Below are 21467 nucleotides of genomic sequence, written 5' to 3'. Positions count from 1 at the left end.
TTGCAAACCCACCAACAATGGAGAAGTGTTCCTCTTTTTCCACATCCATGTCAGCATCTGTTGTCATCTGAGTTTTTGATCTTAGCCATGCTGACTGGTGTGAGGTGGAATCTCAGGGTTGTTTTGATTTGCATTTCCCTGATGACTAAGGATGTTGAACATTTCTTTAGTTACCTCTTAGCCATTTGATACTCCTCAGTTGAGAATTCTTTGTTTAGCTCTGTATTCCATTTTTTAATAGGGTTATTTGGCTCTCTGGAGTCTAACTTCTTGAGTTCTTTGTATATTTTGGATATTAGCCCTCTATCAAATGTAGGATTGGTAAAGATCTTTTCCCGATCTGTTGGTTGCCGCTTTGTCTTAACAACAGTGTCCTTTGCCTTACAGAAGGTTTGCAGATTTATGAGATCCCATTTGTCGATTCTTGATCTTAGAGCATAAGCCATTGGTGTTTTGTTCAGGAAATTTTCTCCAGTGCCCATGTGTTCGAGATTCTTCCCCACTTTTTCTTCTATTCGTTTGAGTGTATCTGGTTTGATGTGGAGGTCCTTGATCCACTTGCATTTGAGCTTTGTACACTTTCCAGACATAAGGGGCAGTACAGGGTCAAACTCCAGCAACATGATTTGGCTCAAGTAAACTAATTTTTAAAAAGTCCAGTAAAATGTTAGCAAAGTGAATCAAATTGTTTAACTGGGAGCTTGTTTACAGTTCAGAGGGTTAGGCCATGACCACATAGTGGGATACATGACAGCAGGCAGGCATGACCTGGAGCAGCAACTGAGAACTTACAGGTCGGGACAACACCCATGAAGTAGAGAGCTTCCCTTCTAGAGGGAGAGGGGGAGGGAGAGGGAGAGGGAGAGGGAGGGAGGGGAGGGAGAGGGAGAGGGAGGGAGGGAGGGGAGAGGGAGAGGGAGGGAGGGGAGGGAGAGGGAGGGAGAGGAGAGGAGAGAGCTCCAATTGGAAATGGCGTGAACTTTTGAAACCTCCAAGCCTACTCCCGGTGACACACATCTCCTAATCCTCCCAAAACAGTTCCATTAACAGTTGATCAAGCCTTCAAATATATGAGTCTATAAGGGACATTCTCTTTCAAACCACCACATTTTCTTTTTCTCTTTTAATATGAAGAAATTAAAGTTCAGAGGTCCTAAGCAGGTTGTTCTATGTCACTAGTCTGTCAATATTGACACACATAAACTAGAAATAAATGAGTTATAATTCTACGTCCCCCAAAATCAATTATCTCTTTCCTTTGAACACTGGCTTTCTGATAGGAAATAGAAACCAACTGTTCCATCATATCAGCTGATAACCACTGCCCGGTGAGTCTCCTTGCCTCATCTGCTCAGACGACTCCTATTGGAGTGCTCAATCTGGTGTAAAAGGTTTGGGACAGGACACAGACACTGGAATTTTTAATAAGCACATAAGTGTTCTTATCCTGTTATTTTTGGGGATAATTGGCTTAGATGATATCATAGTTTCCATCTTCAGGTGCCAGTAAAGAAACCATAAAGAACCAACCTCAGCAAAATGATTTGTGTTCATACCCAAGGAAGGAGGCCAGTGTCAAAGACCATGGGGCAAAAGTAAGTCAAGGAGTGCTGATAAGTCAAGGAAATGGAAGACTTGAAAGGCAAGGGTCAGTACAGAGCCCATTTAGAAATGAGTTGGCAAATAGCAGTGTGCTGGTAATAGTGTCTTCAAGTAGAAAGAAAGTGATCTCACATTGGGTGGAGCACCAGATATAATGATAATATCAAGTATGCTTATTTCTCTGAATAATTCTGACTATTGCTAAGGCACGGAAAGGTCCTATGCATTAGTAAGAATGCACTGAAGGCTTTTTCAGAGCACTGCACACAAGTGTAAAACACAGTACACCATGCAACAAAATGATGATGATGACAACAGCCCATTTGTGAAACAGGGACTCCAGAGTTAAAATTAAAATGCAAGGTGGTTTTGTGAGAGGTTATCAGAACTGTGAGAACCTTTAATAAGGAAACCTTGATGATGATTTCACAGAGGCGTTTTGACAAACCTGGGCTCAGAGTGCTCTGGATCTAGACAGACACAAAGAAAGGAGACATGAACAAACAAGGAATCGACAGGGTGAGAGGCATGAAAAGCAGGCAAAGATATAGGTCAGTGAGCAGTGTAATGGAGGGAAGAGAAGCTAGGGCTAGAAGATAGAAGATCTGAAGCACCTTGAATGTCAAATAGTGAAATTTAAGTATGTCCTTATTTATGCCTTTCTTGGATCATCATCTAAGGAGGAACATTACAGTGTTTCTGGAATGAGCTCTTGTGAGGAATAGGGTTAAGGTGTTGTTAGTAAAAAGGGAAAGAAATGTAGCTGAACAGCTTATACAGAATTCAGTGAGGGATTTGCCAGAGGAATAGGGACAAGGTAGGCAATAAATTTAGGCTTTATACCTTTCAAATTCACATTCTGCAGTGTATTTTTTATGATGATACTTTTTTGTTCATCTACTCATCTAGGTGGCATTCACCAAGATGTCTTTCTGATTGTCCTAGAAGTCCTAGAGGTGTCATGTGTTTCACTATTTCCTTTTCAAGTTCTGGACATATGTTAATGCACACACACACACACACACACACGTATATATATGATAGAAGATGGTTTCTTTCATTAGATACAAATCACTGGTCAAACAACTGGCAGTCTGAAAAGTTAATTCTGCTAAATAGTGGACATGGATTTGAGCAGTTTGAATCCAGAGAGTTGTTTCTAAACTCCCATACTATATGGATGGGCAACCTGATAGATGAATAACAGATACTACTGCTCGTACTACTCCTGGGCAATAATTCCTGCACATTCCTGAATCCACCCATCACCTACACCGATTGGCTTGCTAATATAAGCTGCATTTGTTCTAGCTACTCAAGAAAGACAAACTATAAACTGTAATGAACTTTGTTGCGGACACTTCGAGCTTCTTCCTTCTTCCTTCTGCATATGGAAAAGTTGAGCTTAAACATAAAGTGTTAGTAAGTGAAGAGACAAAATATAAATGAATGAGGCTACCTGAGAACAGCCGCACGGATCTCACCATACAGGCAATAACCACTTACATGCAAAGGTGACTCTGAAAACATGGAAACAGAAGAGTTTGCTAAATTAGACTCCGTCCTGTAGCCTGTCCTGGGTATGGTTGTAGGGTACACCAAATGCTGAGTGACAGCTGCAGGAGAACAGTGTAGATCAGAAGCTAAGGACTTAGAGCAAAGGTTCCCAACATTCGCAGCTGAGTTTTCTCACCTGCAGAATATGAGGGGGTCACAGTTGTTAGGAGGATTAACTGCATTAACCTAAAGGGCTTGAAATCCAGTCAATGGAGCTTCCAAACTTGAGCCATCAGCCCTTAAGCCATATCAGCCTAGAATTGTCATCATCATCATCATTATGTGGTTATGGCTATTACATCACAATGTAAAAGCATGAGTGACTTAAGGAGACACTAAAGATAAGAGACACCCCCCCCCCAAGGTTACAGTAATCTAGGCTAAAAAGCTAAGAACCCTCATTAAAGTAGTGACTTTATAAGCAGGGCAAAGTGTAACATACCCATAATCCCAGCACTTGAGAAGCTGAGTCAGGAGGATCATGAGTTTGAGGTCAGTCCAGAACACAAGACAAGACCTTGTCTCACAGGTGTGTAACGGAAAATGTGTTTGACTCACATTACATACTTGGATGGAACTGTCTTTCTGTAGCAATGTGATGTAAAATGACTAATGTGCACAATGGAAAGGATCAAAGTAAAATAAAAGCATCATCATCAACATTAACATTACCCCCAACACAAACGAACAATAATAACAAATCAGGGTTGAGGGAATGAGAAGGTTAAGGTTGATAGCAGAGCATAACAATATTGTCATTAAGCAAATGAAGTAGAAGTAGACAGTGACTGTGCCATGCTGCCCTGGGAGCACAGCAGTAGGTGGCAGACTTAGAGTGCTGGTGCTTCCACTACAGTCTGGGTATAAACTCTGGGTGCAAGTTTGGCTAAAGTGTCGTGTAGAATACTTTTCAGGTCATGACTCTGGTTTGATACATCTCCTAGTTTTCTGAAGATGACCAACTGTTTTGGTTTCAATTGTTTTTTAGTATTTTTCTCTTTGAGGGTAGCCCGGGCTGCCCTCAAACACATAATCCTCCTTCCTCAGCTCTTAAGTACTGAAATTACAGGAATGTACCACTATCATTTGTTGAACAAGCTGCTCTTACATGCAGTCTTAAATGTCACAATGGTTGGTAATCTTACTGCTCCAGTAGCTAAGTGACTCCTTTAAAGTCTTTATCATTTATTATCAGTGCAAATACTTTGATTAATGTTTTTAATAGCTCATCCAATATTTCTGAGATTATGTTTATTATCACCTGATTGTTTTTGCAGAACTTAAATTACTAGAGATCAAAGCAGACACAAAATACCCAACCCTTGTTTCTTGAGATTGTTGTTTCCTGGAGTTCAGAGTTCAGCTTTTTATAGTTCATTGTCGAAGCTGTACATTCCTAGAAGGTGACTAGTGGGGTGGTCATATCTACATTGGAGCTTAGCACAACTTTCAATCTTTCCATGACATTACAGGAACTGGTAAAACATGGTTCTTTAGGCAAACAGATAAAGAGTCTTTTTTGCCCAATTTCGGTAGGTTTATGTGGCCATTGGTGATTTAGGATTCACTATGAAGACCAGGCTGGCTTTATTTTTACTCTGTGGCTTAATATTGTGCCTTGAATTTACTCTGTGCCTTGAATATTGGCTATCAACATTAGGGACTAGGTAATTCTTTGTTGTGGTGGCAGCCCTGTGCTTTGTACATGCCTTTCTGTATCCATTATCTGTACCCACCAGATACCACTAACAGTCTCATTTTCCAAGTTATTAGAACTCAAAGTGGTCCTGACATTGCAATGTACCACCAAGGGAGAGAATAGTCCCCAATTAAAAGCCACTTAACCTTCTCACTGCTGATTTTAAAACCACATGGAGTGAGAGCATATGACACATGTTGTATCACAGAGGGTTTCCAAGATTGTTGCTCCTTACATATGATATGATTATTTAACTACTGCATGGTTTTACAAAGTGAGCTATTAATCTACTCGGCAAATTTCTATGTAGAAAAAAATACAGAGACAGAATCCTGGGTTCTACCTGCACCCAGAACTGACCCTGAGACACAGATCTCTGTACGAAGATCCCATGGGTAGAGAGCTGGATTCTCAGAAGTGTCAACAATCCTAAGAGCACAGGTGAGACCACCACTTTTACTTACATTCCTGGCCCAAGAGGAACCCACCTAGAGCCCTCTGGACACAGGAACTAAAGAGCAGTCTGGGACAGGATGCTTCTGGTTTTCACCTACACCTGGAGCTGACCTGCAACACAGCTCTCTGAACCGGATCCATCTGAAAGAAAGCCAGTCGCCAGGAGTGCTGACACACAGGCTTACAGGAGGGTCAAGCCACTATGAGAGACAGCAAGATCAGCTAACACCAGAAATAAGCAGATGGCAAGAAGCAAGGGCAGGAACCTAAGCCACAGAAACCAAGGCCATTTAGCATCATCAGAACCCAATTCCCCCACCACAGCAAGGCCTGGATACCCCAACACAAAAGAAAAGTAAGATTTTGATTTAAATTCACAACTCATGATGATGTTAGAGGACTTTAAGCAGGACACAAATAATCCCTTAAAGAAATACAGAGCAACACAGGTGAACAGGTAGAAGCCCTTAAAGAGGAAATACAAAAATCCCTTAAAAAATTGTAGGAAAACACAATCAAACAGGAGAAGGAATTAAACAAAACCACCCAAGATCTAAAAATGGAAATAGAAACAATAAAGAAATCACAAAAAGAGACAACCCTCAAGATAGAAAACCTAGGAAAGAAATCAGGAGTCATAGATGCAAGCATCACCAACAGAATACAAGAGATAGAAGAGAGAATCTCAGGGGCAGAAGATACCATAGAAAACATTGATACAACCATCAAAGTAATCAAAGAGGCAAAAAGCTCCTAACTCAAAACATTCAGGAAATCCAGAACACAATGAGAAGATCAAACCTAAGGATAATAGGTATAGAAGAAGGAAGATTCCTAACTTAAAGAGCCAGTAAATATCTTCAACAAAATTATATAAGAAAACTTTCTTAACCTAAAGAAGTGCCCATAAACATAGAAGAAGCCTACAGAACTCCAAATAGATTGGACCAGAAAAGAAATTTCTCAAGTCACATAATAGTCAAAACACCAAGTGCACTAAAAAAAGAATGAAAGAAAAAAAAAAGAAAATTGAGCATAATGCATATGTTTTTCCAATGCAAGTCTCCTATATTTTGCCATTTTTATTGAAATTTTTTTATTTATTTACATTTCAAATGTTATGCCCTTTCCCAGTTTCCCGTCCATAAAACTCCTATCCCATACACCTTCCTCTTCTTCTATGAGGATGTTCCCCCACCCAACCACCACCCCTTCCCACCTCCCTTCCCTGATATTCCCTTACACTGAGGGGTTGAGCCTTGGCAGGACCAAGGGCTTCTCCTCCCATTAGTGCCCAACAAGGCCATCCTGTGCTATATGCAACTGTAGCCAGGAGTCTTCCATGCATACTCTTTGGATGGTGGTTTAATCCCTGGGAGCTCTAGTTTGTTGGTATTGTTGTTCTTATGGAGTCACAAAACCCTTGAGTTCCTTAAATCCTTTCTCTAACTCCTCCATTGGGGACCCTGTTCTATAAGTTCAATGTTTGGCTATGAGAGTCTGCCTCTGTATTGGTCATGCTCTGGCAAAGCCTCTCAGGAGACAGCTATATCAGGTTCCTGTCAGCATGCACCTCTTGGAATCCCCAAAAGTGATTGGGTTGCGTGGCTGTATGTATATGGGCTGGATCCCCAGGTAGGGCAATATATGAATGGCCATTCCTTCAGTCTCTGCTCCAAACTTTGTTTCCATATCTCCTCCTAAGAATATTTTTGTTCCCCCTTCTAAGAAGGGCTGAAGCATCCACATTTTGGTTGTTCTTCTTCTTGAGCTTCATGTGGTCTGAGGATTGTATTTTGGGTAATTTGAGCTTTTGGGCTAATATCTACTTATCAGTGAATGAATACCACCTTTATTATTTTGTGATTGAGTTACCTCACTCAGGAGTTTATTTTCTGGTTCCATCATTTGCTTATTAATTTTAAGAAGTCATTGTTTTTAATAGCTGAGTAATATTCCATTGAGTAGATGTATCATATTTTCTGTACCTATTCCTCTGTTGAAGGACATGTGGGTTCTTTCCAGCTTCTGGCTATTATAAATAGGGCTGCTATGAACATAGTGGAACATGTGTCCTTGTTATATGTTGGAAAATCTTTTGGATTTATGCCCAAGAGAGGTATAGCTGGGTCCTCAGTTAGCGGAACGTCCAATTTTCTGAGGAACCTCCAGACTGATTTCCAGAGTGGTTGTACCAGATTGCAATCCCACCAACAATGGAGGAGTGTTCCTCTTTCTCCACATCCTCGCCAGCATCTGCTATCACCTGAGTTTTTTAACTTAGCCATTCTCACTGGTGTGAGGTGGAATCTCAGAGCTTTTTGATTTGCATTTCCCTCATGACTAAAGATGCTGAACCTTTTATAGGTACTTCTCAGCCATTCAATATTTCTCGGCTGAGAATTTTTGTTTAGTACTGTAACCCATTTTTAATAGGGTTATTTGACTCTCTGGAGTCCAACTTCATGAGTTTTTTATATTAAATATTAGCCAGATGTAGGAATGGTAAAGATCTTTTCCCAACCTGTTGGTTGCTGTTTTGTCTTAATGACAGTGTCCTTTGCCTTACAGAAGCTTTGCAATTTTATGAAGTCCCAATTGTCGATTCTTGATCTTAGAGCATAAGCCATTGGTGTTCTGTTCAGGAATATTTCCCCAATGCCCATGTGTTCGAGGGTCTTCCCCACTTTTTCAAATAGTTTGAATGTATCAGGTTTTCTGTGGAGGTCCTTGATCCACATGGACTTTAGCTTTGTACAGGGTGATAAGAATGGATCAATTTGCATTCTACATGCTGAACCCCACTTGAACCAGCAATAATTGTTGAAAATGCTGTGTTTTAGTTCTTTTGTCAAAGATCAAGTGACCATTGGTGTGTGGGTTCATTTCTGGGTCTTCAATTCTATTCCATTGATCTACCTGCCTGTCTTTGTCCCAGTACCATGCAGTTTTTGATCACTATTGCTCTGTAACACTGCTAGAGGTCAGGGATGGTGATTCCCTCAGGTGTTTTAGTGATGGGGATAGTTTTCCCTATCCTGGGTTTTTTGTTATTCCAAATATATTTTTAAATTTCTCTTTCTAACTCTATGAAGACTTGAGTTGAAATTCTGGTGGAGATTGCATTGAATCTGTATATTGCTTTTGGCAAGATGGCCATTTTTACAATATTAATCCTGCTAATTCAGTAATATTCTTTTTAACTAATGCTAAAGAAGATGTCCACACAAACATAATTCCAACTCTTATAGCAAAAATTGTAGGAAACAACAATCATTGGTCCCTAATATCTCTCAACATCAATGGACTCAATTCTCAAATAAAAAGGCATAGACTAACAGACTGGATAAATAAACAGGACCCAGTATTTTGCTTCATACAGGAAATGCACCACAGTGACAAAAAAAAAAAAGACACTTTCTCAGAGTAAAAGGCTGGGAAAAAATTTTCCAAGCAAATGTTCCCAAGATACAAGCTAGAGTAGCCATTCTAATAACGAGTAAAATGGACATTCAACTAAAAGTGATCAAAAAAGATAAGGAAGCATATTTCATACTTGTCAAAGGAAGAATCCACTAAGATAAACTCTCAATTTTGAAAATCTCTGCTCCAAATGCAAAGGCACCCAAATTCATGACAGGCACTTTGCTAAATCTCAAAGCACACATTGCACCTCACACAATAATAGTGGGTAAACTTCAACACCCCACTCTCATCAATGGACAGATCATGGAAACAGAAACTAAACAGACAAACAGTAAAACTAACAGAAGTTATAAACCAAATGGATTTAACAGATGCCTATTTCATCCCAAAACAAAAGAATATGCTTTCTTCTCAGCACCTCATGGTGAATTCTCCAAAACTGACAATGTAATTGGTCACAAAACAGGACTCAGCAGATACAAGAAGATTGAAATAATCCCATGCATCTTATCAGATCACCATGGACTAAGACTGGTCTTCAATAATAACAAAAACAACAGAACATCCACATATACGTGGTAGATGAACAACACTCTAGTCAATGATAACTTGGTCAAAAAAGGAATAAAGAAAGAAATTAAAAACTTCTTAGAATTTAATGAAAATGAAGGCACAACATACCCAAACTTACGGGACACAATGAAAGCAGTGCCAAGAAGAAAATTCAGCCATCAGTGCCTCCAAAAAGAAACTGGAAATACCATACACTAGCAGCTCGACAGCACACCTAAAAGCTCTAGAACAAAAAGAAGCAAATACACCCAAAAGGAGTAGGAAATATTCAAACCCAGGGTGGAAATCAACCATGTAGAAACAAAAAGAACCATACAACAAATCAAAAAAAAAAAAAAACCCACCAGTTCATTCTTTTGAGAAAATAAACAAGATAGAAAAACCTTCAGTCAGACTAACAAGAAGGCACAGAGACAGTATCCAAAGTAATAAAATCAGAAATGAAAAGGGAAATATAACAACAAAAACTGAGGAAATTAAAAAAACATCAGATCCTACTACAAAAACCTATACTCAACGAAACTGGAAAAATCTGGATGAAGTGGACAATTTTCTAGACAGATATCAAGTACCAAAGTGAAATCAGAATTAGATAAATCGTCTAAATATTCCCATAACTCTAAAGAAATAGAAGCAGTCATTCAAGTTACCTAACCAAAAAAGCCCAGGACCAGATAGGTTTAGTGCAGAATTCTATCAGACCATCAAAGAAGACCTAGTAAGAATGCTCCACAAACTATTCAAAATAGAAACAGAAGGAACAGTATCCAATTTGTTCTTTGAAGCCACAATTACACTTATACCTAAACCACACAAAGACCCTACAAAGAAAGACATCTTCAGACCAATTTCCCTTATGAATACCAATGCCTAAACACTCAATAAGATTCTTACAAACCGAATCCAAGAACACATCAAAATAATCATCCCTCATGATCAAGTAGGCTTCATCCCAGGGATGCGGGGATGATTCAATATATGGAAATCCACCAACATAATCCACTATATAAACAAACTCAAAGAAAAAAATCCACATGATCATCTTATTAGATGCTGAGAAACATTTGACAAAACTCAATGCCCCTTCATGTTAAAAGTCTTGGAAAGATTCAAGGCCCATACCTAAACATAGTAAAAGCATTATACAGCAAACCAGTAGCTAACATCAAACTAAATGCAGAGAAACTTGAAGCAATCCCACTAAAATCAGGGACTAGACAAGGCTGCCCACTCTCTCCTTACTCATTCAATATAATTTTCAAAGTCCTAGCCAGAGCAATGAGACAACAAGAGGAGGTCAAAGGGATACAAATTGGAAAGGAAGAAGTCAAAATATCACTATTTGAAGATTATATGATAGTATACTTAAGTGACCCCAAAAGTTCCACCAGAGAACTACTAAAGCTGATAAACAACTTCAGCAAAGTGGCTGGGTATAAAATTAACTCAAACAAATCAGTAGCCTTTCTCTAGTCAAAGGATAAACAGGCTGAGAAAGAAATTAGGGAAATGGCATTCTTAACAGTAGTCACAAATAATATTAAATCCCTTGGTGTGACTCTAACCAACATGTAAATGATCTGTATAACAAGAACTTAAAGTCTCTGAAGAAAGGAATTGAAGAAGATCTCAGAAGATGGAAAGACCTCCCATGTTCATGCATTGGTAGGAATAATGCAGTAAAAATGGTCATCTTGCCTAAAGCGATCTACAGATTCAATATGATCCCTATCAAAATTGTAACAAAATTCTTCATAAAGCTAGAGAGAGTAATTTGCAAACTCATTTGGAATAACAAAAAACACAGGATAGTGAAAACTATTCCCAACAATGAAATAACTTCTGGAGGAATAGGCAGCCCTAACCTTTAGCTGTATTACAGAGCATTAGTGATTAAAAACTGTATGGTACTATTATAGAGACAGGTAGATAGATCAATGGAATAGAATTGAAGATGCAGAAATGTACCCATACACCTATGGTCACTTGACCTTTGACAAAGGAGCTAAAACCACACAGTGGAAAAAAGACAGCATTTTCAACAAATGATGCTGGTTCAACCGTTGATTACCATATAGAAGAATACAAATCCATCCATTCTTATTGCCTTCTATAAAGCTCAAGCCCAAGTGGATCAAGGACCTCCACATCAAACCAGATACACTGAAACTAATATAGGAGAAAGTGGGGAAGAGCCTGGAACACATGGGCCCTGGGGAAAATTTCCTGAATAAAACACCAATGGTTTAAGCTCTAAGATCAAGAATCCACAAATGGGACCTCATAAAAGTGCAAAGCTTCTGTAAGGCAAAGACACTGTCATTTGGACAAAACTGCAACCAACAGATTGGGAAAAGATCTTTACCAATCCTACATCTGAAAGAGGGCTAATATCCAAAATGTACAAGGAACTCAGAAAGTTCCACTCCTACAAATCAAATAACCCTGTTAAAACATGAAATACAGAGCTAAACAAAGAATTCTCAGCTGAGTAATATGGAATGACTGAGAAGCACCTAAAGAAATGTTCAACATCTTTAGTCATGAGGGAAATGCAAATCAAAACAGCGCTGAGATTCCATGGCCTATCAGTAAATGGCTAAGATCAAAAACTCAGGTGACAATAGATGCTGGAAAGGATGTGGAGAAAGAGGAACACTCCTCCATTGTGGGTGGGATTGCAAGCTGGTACAACTGCTCTGGGAATCAGTCTGGCAGGTCTGCAGACAATTAGACATATTACTGCTACCTGAGGACCCAGCTATACCTCTCTTGGGCATAAACCCAGAAGATGGTCCAACATACAACAAGGTCACATGCTCCACTAAGTTCATAGCAGCCTTATTTATAATATCCAGAAGCTGGAAAGAACCCTCATGTCCTTCAACAGAGGATTTGATACACAAAATGTGGTCATTTACATAATGGACTAGTTCTCAGCTATTAAAAACAATGACTTCATGAAATTCTTAGGTAAATGCATGGAACTAGAAAATATCATCCTGAGTGAGGTAACCCAATTGCAAAAGAATGCAGATGGTACCTTAAGTGGCATTAACCCAAAAGCTCAGAATACCCAAGATACAATTTACAGACCACATGAACCTCAAGAATAAGGAAGACCAAAGTGTGAATTCTTCAGTCTTTCTTAGAAGGGGGAACAAAATACTAACAAGAGGAATTACGGAGAGTAAACATGGAGAAGCGAAACTGAAGGATAGGCCATCCAGAGACTGCCCTACCTGGGGATCCATCCCATATACAGTCACCAAACCCAGACACTGTTGAGGATGCCAAGAAATGCATGCTGACAGGGGCCTAATATAGCTGTCACCTGAGAGGATCTGCCAGAGCCTGACAAATACAGAGGTGGATTCTCGCAGCCAACCGTTGGACTGAGAATGGGGTCTCCAATGGAGGAGTTAGGGAAAGCACTGAAGGGGCTTAAGGGGTTTGCTATGCCATAGGAAGAGCAACAATATCAACCAACCAGACACCCCAGAGCTTCCAGGGATAAACCCCCATTCCAAGAGAACACAGGGATGACTCTATGGCTCGCTCCATCTGCATATGTAGCAGAGGATGGCCTTGTTGGGCATCACTGGGAGGAGAGGCCCTTGATCCTGTGAAGGCTTGATGCCCCAATATAGGGCAATGCCAGGGCAGGGAGTAGGGAGGGCTTGGTTGGTGGATGGTGGAGCACCCTCATAGAAGCAGGGCTAGGGAGCATTGGATAGGGGTTTTACACAGGAATTTTGGAAAGGGCACAATATTTGAAATGTAAATAAAATGTCCAATAAAAGAAAAAAAAAGAATTGTACTACTGAAAACCATTGTTTTTAATTGATACTAATTTTAAAATAATTATAAAATTATTTTATAAAATAATTTAAAAATGATATTTACTTGTAACCAATTGAAACTTTGGAAATAGAATTTCAGAGTTAAATTAAGCTAGTAGAAAAATGACCTCGTTAAACCACCTGAGAGAGAACTGCAGGTGAGAAAGTACATTCCTGTGTGCCCAGTTTGCACGTAGGCCAACATGAACGTGTTTTAAATCTCCATGCCACTTTGCAATAACCATATCTTTCCAAGGTTAATGGCTATTGAAAATTCCAAGAGAAGACTGTTTGGAAACACACTTTGCTGTGCATTAACGTTATGAGCTTGTTAACTTGCCTTCCTAACAGTCCAGACAGCCCCACCCAGCAATACGCAGCAGTACACTGAATAGCCGCTTGAATGTGGAAAAATTCCATTGTTTTCAAAAGAATTTTCTGCCCTGTGTCACTGTGGACCTGGGTTCTCTTAAAATAGAAGTGGGTGAATGGAGAGGAAATGGCCACAGTCACAAGAAGTCTTGTATAGCAAGCTTGGAATCCAGGACAACTCTAGTTGTGAGAAATGACCAGAATGCTACATGAAAATATAGAGAGATTGCCTCAAGCTTTCTTTTGCTCTGTGGGACCTTCACGCCCTCCTTTCTGGTGCTTTGGATATAGATGGGCATATCTGTATGTCTGCCACACCTTTGTTCCACCATATTATCAGGAAGTCACGCTTGTTGTGTGGCCACTCACGTACCAATGATTCTCCATGCTCTCTTATCTTATCTGGGGGACAGAAGAGGAAAAAGTCTGTAACCTGCAAAAAGGGCTGCTTAGAATGTGCCACTTTTCATATGACGAAGAGGGAAGAAGACCAGATCTCCATTGCACATTTTTGTTTATCACCAAGCTAGGACGGTGGGAAAAGCCCCATACAATTTTTTCAACCCCTAGCTGCATTTGATAAGTTGAAGCAGCCCTCTTCCTCAAGAAGAGCTAAGTGAATCCTTCCCTCTATCTACATCTTTGTGATTCCCTAACCAACATTCCAAACAGCACACAGGAAAGGTAGTACTTTGTTATTAAAAGATAAAACCAGGTTGGGGATTTGGCTCAGTGGTAGAGCGCTTGCCTAAGCAAGCGAGGCCCTGGGTTTGGTCCCCAGCTCGGAAAAAAAAAAAAAAAAAAAAAAAAAAAAAAAAAAAAAAAAAGAACAATGTTAAAAGATAAAACCAGTACAAAACCCATCAAAACAGAAATGCAAACCTTAGTGAATGTTACTGTGTAAAATTACCAAGATTTAAAAATTTTACTAGTGATAGATTTATTGTAGCTTATTTGTACTATGTATAAAAGTAAATAATTTTTTAATAAAGAAACAAAGACTAAGGGGCTGGGGAAATAGCTTGGTAAGTGGTTGGTATGTAAGTATGAGGACATGAATTCTGGTTCACAGCACCCATGTATACTAAACAAGAACTCAGGGATTGTAGCCTCCATCTATAACACCAGTGACTGCACAGCTAGACACAGGCATGTCCAGGGAGGGGCAACTAGCTGAAGCAGTAATCTTTGGGTTTGTGGAGAGAAGAAGAAGAAGATGGAAAGCAAGCAGGAGACCACTGATACCAGCCTCTAGCCTACACACACACAAGGGCAAGTGCACCCATACATACATGCACACATGCACATAAGCATATAAATAATAAAACTGTAGTATCTTGGGCCTTTGGGGTGAAAGGTTATATGTAACTTACCCTTGGATGTTAGAAAAAAACTGTATTTCTCTGCCATCTGGATAGACTGTGACTGAGCAAGAGAGTCCGAGGTACAGACAGTAAAAGGAGCCAGATGTAATAGGTAAGAGTTCAGGTCTGATATTCTTCAGAGAGTCAACCTATGGTCCATCAGGCAACATATGCTATCTTAATTTTTAATAAAATAAAAAGTTCCAAGACTATACAAATTCAGAGGAAAAAGTAAAAATAATTGTGTATCTTTACCTGTTAAACATTTCTATTATTTTGTCACTGGAGACTAGACTACCTCCGAAAGCACAGAGCATCCTTTGTGCCTTCCATCTTTTGGTAGCTACAAATTCCCTTGGGCAAACATCTCCCGGGCTTTAGAGTTTTTCATCCTGTCTCAAGGGACATACTTCCCACCTCAGATCTCCAGCGTTTCTTGGCACATGATGAGTTTTAAGGTTCTGGATGTGAGTCTGAATTGCTCTCTGGACAGTTTTGAAGTGTAATTTAAAGAAGCAGCATATCATATACACGGAAGTCACCTGACAAGAGTACCCACGCGGTGTAACAGCTGTGCACAAAACATAAAGCAACAGTAAATGGCCATAGAATTTCACATTTAAGGACATATCATCTAATATAGATGATAAGACAGATATAAATCTGACATATGTAGAGGATCTGAGGCTTTAGTTAAATATTGTTGGTGGGTGACATATTTTAATCTTTTATTGCTGTTCCAAAATACAATTACAAGTTCATGGGTTCTAAGAAACTGTTGTCTAAGGACTCATAATTCACAGAGTCACCTCCTTACGTGTCTGCTTAAGGACCCCAGGAGCAAATCAAATCCATGAGGAACTAGCTGGAAGTCTATGCTGTCACACTCATTCCTGATTTGCAACCTACCTTATCAGATTAAATAATGAATTCCTAAAAATGCTGAGCCGAGCCTGAAAGCTCATACTTGAATTGTATATTAAGCCTGAGCTAGGGAGACAGTTCAGTCTGTAACGTGTTTGTCATGTGAGCACGGGGACCCAAGTTTGATCTCGGCAACAAACACAGTAAGCTGGGCACCTGTTATTCCAGCACAGGAGGGAAGAGGGCAATTGAACACATGGGGCTTGTTGACCTAATCAGTAATCAGTAGGGGAGACACAGTATCAGAAAAAAAGCTGATAGCTCTTGTTCTGCTATGACACCATGCTCAATGCTGACCTCTGACCTTCTCATACACAGCAGTGCACAAGCACAGATGAGTAGGAACATACATGCATATGAATCCTATGCTAAATCTATACTACTGAATACTCTATCATTCGGGATTGGAGTGGAACACTTGAACTAGTAGTGTGCTGAAGTGTGGGGATGGATATAGATGTCCAAGGAAATCAGTTTACATAGGTAGAGAGAAATGCTAAGCATGTCCGAGACCTGTAGAGCACGCACAAAGACTACTGAGCAGACAAGAGTCTGGACGTTACCAGCAGAAGCTTGTCAGTGGTGGCAGGCTATTGGAAGGGAGCTTTGTAAGAATAGCTTGAGCCAAAGTTTCTTGTCCACAAGCAATAATCAGAAAGGCAGTTTCAGAGGAGGAAGGGGCACTCCAGATGCAGACAGGGCCCAAGCTCACGGGAGTCATTCACACTCTTCCTTTATGCTTTGTCAATTAAAGTCAAATCTGCCTGGGGTAGCCTTTCCTTTACTTAAGTTGAACTCAACCGGTTTGGACTTTAATTGTATCTTTAAACTCATATTTTTTTAGTTTCAATATTATTTTTTATTGAAACATTTGGGACTTTATTACTGCTAACAACAATAAAAAAGCCACAAAAATGTATTTATTATTACCAGCTGAATATATATTAATATAATGGAGTACTACTGAACAATAAAAAGAGCAAAATTGGGTTACGTGCATCTGCATCATGATTGTGATGATAGTTATACTTTGTAAGCGCATGTCAAAACAAATGGAACAGTATACATAAAAATAGTAAATTTAATGATCTGAATACCTCGACCGAATTGAATTACAACAAAAATGAAGAGGGTAAAATGAGGATATTCCAGGAGAGGTGAAAGCCAGCAGAAAATTCCGAGAACTGATCAGTAGTATGTGAAACTAAATAGATTCCAAAATAAACAAAATAAATAGTGTGCGTTCTTCTGAGAAAAACCATCTAAACGGAGACATCAACTTTGCCATATGGCTAGGTATTCCTAGCTGATGACAGAAATCAAGTCTCAAGCAAGCAGACAGACACCCACAACACGGCAAAGCATAGTTAACTTTTTACCATCTCCTAGAGTTCCATTAGAGTGGAAGATTAACTTTAAGGGAAAGACAACAGGAACTATCATTCTTTCAAGATGTGTTTCTTGCGGGGTTGGGGATTTAGCTCAGTGGTAGAGCGCTTGCCTAGCAAGCGCAAGGCCCTGGGTTCGGTCCTCAGCTCCGAAAAAAAGAAAAAAGAAAGAAAGAAAAAAAAAGATGTGTTTCTTGTTCTCACCTTGTCCAGCACCAGCCACAGGCAACTGTGTTCATGACAATGCTGACTATTGTCTTTGACTATTTTACCAAGCAAGGATTAATGCACCTCTCTTCATATCTGCCTGTTTTGCAAAAAGAGACATTTCTGGCCATTGCTACTGGCTTTCTTCATATGACCCAGCAGTCCTTCTCCTAGGCTAACCCAAGGGAAACAAACAAATGGCCATAGGACATCCTGAGTGTAAGTCTCATTTATTTCTGTCTAGACTAATAAAGATAATGTTTTCATGCGGAACAATGGTCAAGGTTTGCTCAGCACCTCTCATAACGTGTCAGGGTCTCTATACTCACGGTTTCCCCCCTACTACACAGCTTACTGCTTGAGTAGTTAACAATTCACCTTATTTGCCTTCTTTGCATCACACTGTGGAACCAGAATCCAGGGAACTCAAATGCGTGCTGATGTTCTGGGCACGACTGCTGCCGCGGTAACCTATACTTTGTTCTGACTCAGGTGTCTCATGCTTCTTTGTCATAATCCATGAGTAATTTGTTAACCTGCAAGTAGGATAAAATACCAGACTCTGAAGGTTCCAGACATAAGACACTACATTGCACAGGCATGATTACTAATTATAAGAAGCTCATGGAGGTGTGGGGCTTTGGGGGACTGAGGGAATTGAGATTTAGGGAACTGAAGAATTGTATAAGGGACATGATATAAGGAAGTGCCAACAGAAACCACCCCTTAGGTGTAGGTGTAGTTCCAAATCTTGAAGACAGCTTCTGTCAGTGGAGGGCACAGGTCAGGGGTGTCTAAGATTGTTTTAATTGCTCTGCTTTAAATACCAATGCAATTTGTTCAGAAATGGGGACTAAGGGCTTCACCCTTCTAAATGAATTGATGCCATCACTCTTGGGGTAGACTAAGTTCTATGGGGGTCCATCTCTGTAATCCTGAATATAACAGTTAGCAGAGAAGTATGGTACAACAACTTCAGCTGTTTCTCATAAAAACGCGACAAAAACAAAACAAAATCTCAGATTTCTTTTCCTTAACTGGTTTTCTTGTGCTGTAAACAGCACCAGAAACTTACAGAGTAAGTTTGTTTTGCTTATTGTTCTGGAAACTGGATAGACCCTCTGTCTACCGGTCCCTGCTCCTGTAGGGAGACAGAGTGAGAAGCGAGTTTATGGGGTGAATTAGCTTGAGAGGGAGTGGCAAGCGAGCAGAACTGTGACCTTCCGCCTTCCTGGTCCTGCTTTATCTCTCCTGCTGTTAGGCGTTGCTGTTTGCATTGGGTGTATCTTCTGAGGCAAGACAAACAAGAGCCTCCCCCTCAGCCTGCTCAGGTGACTCTAGCTTGTGGCAAATTGACATTTGAAACCACCCATCACACCCGTTCCATACAAGATGGAGAGGTCCCCCCCACCCCCAAGGCTGCTCTTAGCAGGAAGCCTTCCTACTTGTTGGCTGTGGCAGGTGCCCATAGTTCCACAGGAGGAAGGCGAAGCACTCCATCCGCTGCTCTTCAGTTTTGGAATCATCATCAGCTCTTCTCTCCAAAGGACACACATGAAAACACAGCAAGACAGAACTCAGATCATTTTAGTGAGGAACTTCAGAGCTGTCCAAAAAATTGTGACCCCCCCCCAAAGGTTTAGAAGTCACTTATTCTCTCTCTCTCTCTCTCTCTCTCTCTCTCTCTCTCTCTCTAAAGCAGCAACAATGAAACAAAGCAACAAAAGCTTCAACATTTGCAGTAATTGAAAGTGACACAGCAGAAGCATCTAGACGGAAAATTCCATAGGCTTCTAATCCCACCAATAATGAACTTATTTTTGATGTAGCAATTACTAGTGAAGGAATCTTTTCTGCTTTAAAAAAAAGTCTTTTTCATATGGAACAACCAAACCCGAATCTGACAATTTGAGCAAAACTACAATGTTTTAAGATGTAAATTCTTGATTTCCAAGATGACATTTTAATTTATAAAATGTTTTAAAGCTATAATTAACTTCTCCCTTTAATAAATAAGAAAATTATTAAATTATTAAAACTTTCCTCTCTTTGAACTGTTCCAAAGCAGTAATAGGACTTATTAATTCAAATCCATTTTTTTGCAAAGCTTTTTATATTTAATTTCTTATTTAGTAGAAAAGTATATTTTTAAAGATATGTGTTTTGATAATACAATGGTCAACAAAATATAATATATTCTCCCATTTCACAATGTCTTAAGATTTCTAAAATATGGGGATAAACTTTTAAAATCACTGACATTTAAAACTGGAATCTTGCATAAATCTGTGTTCTCAAATTTATGTGTTAGGATGTGTGGTACACACGTTTAATCCCAGCACTCAGGAGGCTGAGGCAGATCTCTCAGTCTGATACCAGCCTGGTCTACAAAGCAACTTCCAGAATAGCCAATAGCCAGAAGTGTTACACAAGAAACACTGTCTCAAAAATAAAACAAAACAAACAATAAGAAAGATACTCAAGCCTTGACTATGATCTACATAGATACATAGACAGCTCACATTAAGCTATGATTTATGTGACACATGGGTAGATATACATTAAAAGATTGGGACATGTGGTTTGTTAAGTGTCTAACAGATTCAATTGAGTTTAAACTTTTTTCAAAATAAATGTTAGAAAATTCTTGGTTTAGTTGCTGTCTTTCAATGAACATCAAGCTATAAGGCATAGAATCTATACTTTATACAACCTTGGGGGCTTACTATCCATTACATTTTTATATAGAGATACTTAAATTATTCTGATTTTAAATAAAATCTGAATAGAAAAGCATAAACTGCTTTCAAATGAGTCAGATAAGTCTTATATTTTTGGTTGTGAGTCTAGCCTTTAACGGCTGAGCCATCTCTCCAGCCAGAGTAAGATAATTCTTAAGGTTTGTTTTGTCATTCCTACAGAGAGGCCTTTAATAATTTTCTTTACTATTTTAATTGTAATTTCAGTCAGGAATTTAACTTAGCAATACTTACTAATTCACTCAACATATTTATTAGGTAGATACTATATATTAAGTACCATATCTGACTTTTTAATGCCAACATCCTTTTATTATCTCTGCCCAATGGAAAGCAATTTCAAAATCAAAGATATAATAAGAAATTACAATGTGAATAAAATACGGATTTCCAAACTAAAAATCAAAACATCTTAGTAAAATAATACACCCTAGGTTTTTATAAGCAAAATTGTTGCTATCATTGTGTGATGTTTGACGTATATAAGAAAGTGTCACTCTGAATTTATGATTATAGTAGAAGTGGTGGCACATATCCGTGGTCTTGGCCTTCAGGTAGCACAGGCAGAATTGCAGGTTCAAGGCCATCATAAACTACATAGCTAGGTCAAGGCCAGTTCCTGAGGTACATAGTGAGACCTCCTCTTAAAAATAAATATATAAACGAATTAATAATTTGTTACCATTATGGAGTCTAGTCATTACACTCAATAGAGACAGGCATGGAAGTTCAAGAAAAAAATAGAATTTATCACTACTGGATGAAAAGAGTCATTGCTATAGCTAGTATGCTAGAAAAACTAAAAATACGTGTGTAATCACGTGCATGTTAATAGGTACATGAACTTATGTATTTGAGATTAAACACAGTATATTGGTTAAAACTTCATTAAATGAAACAATTAAAGATTAACAAATTTCAAGATGAACTCAAAATGATATAAAATGCTAGGGATATCCTAATCATGAAAAATTAAAATGGAAGCTTATAAATATTGAATATTAAATAAGAATACCTAACATACATACATTAGAGAACCAGATGTGTTACACATCCAGTTTTCCCATGTGCATGGCTGCGTTTGTTCCTTCTACTTTGCTGACAGTGTCATCTAAGTCATAACCTCAGTCAGGATATTATGTTGATATGAAGAGCTGGTAAGCTGGTTCAGTAGGTGAGATGGCCTGATGACCTGAGTTTGAGAAACTAAACCTATGTAAAGGGGGAAGGAGAAATGACTCCACGGCTGTCCTCTGCCCTCCACACAGTCCTGTGACATGAACACAGGTTATACTCAC

Source organism: Rattus rattus, chromosome 4 (assembly GCF_011064425.1).
Source record: "Rattus rattus isolate New Zealand chromosome 4, Rrattus_CSIRO_v1, whole genome shotgun sequence".
Taxonomy (NCBI): Eukaryota; Metazoa; Chordata; class Mammalia; order Rodentia; family Muridae; genus Rattus; species Rattus rattus.
The sequence above is the reverse complement of the archived record's forward strand: the minus strand, read 5'-3'. Positions refer to the sequence as shown.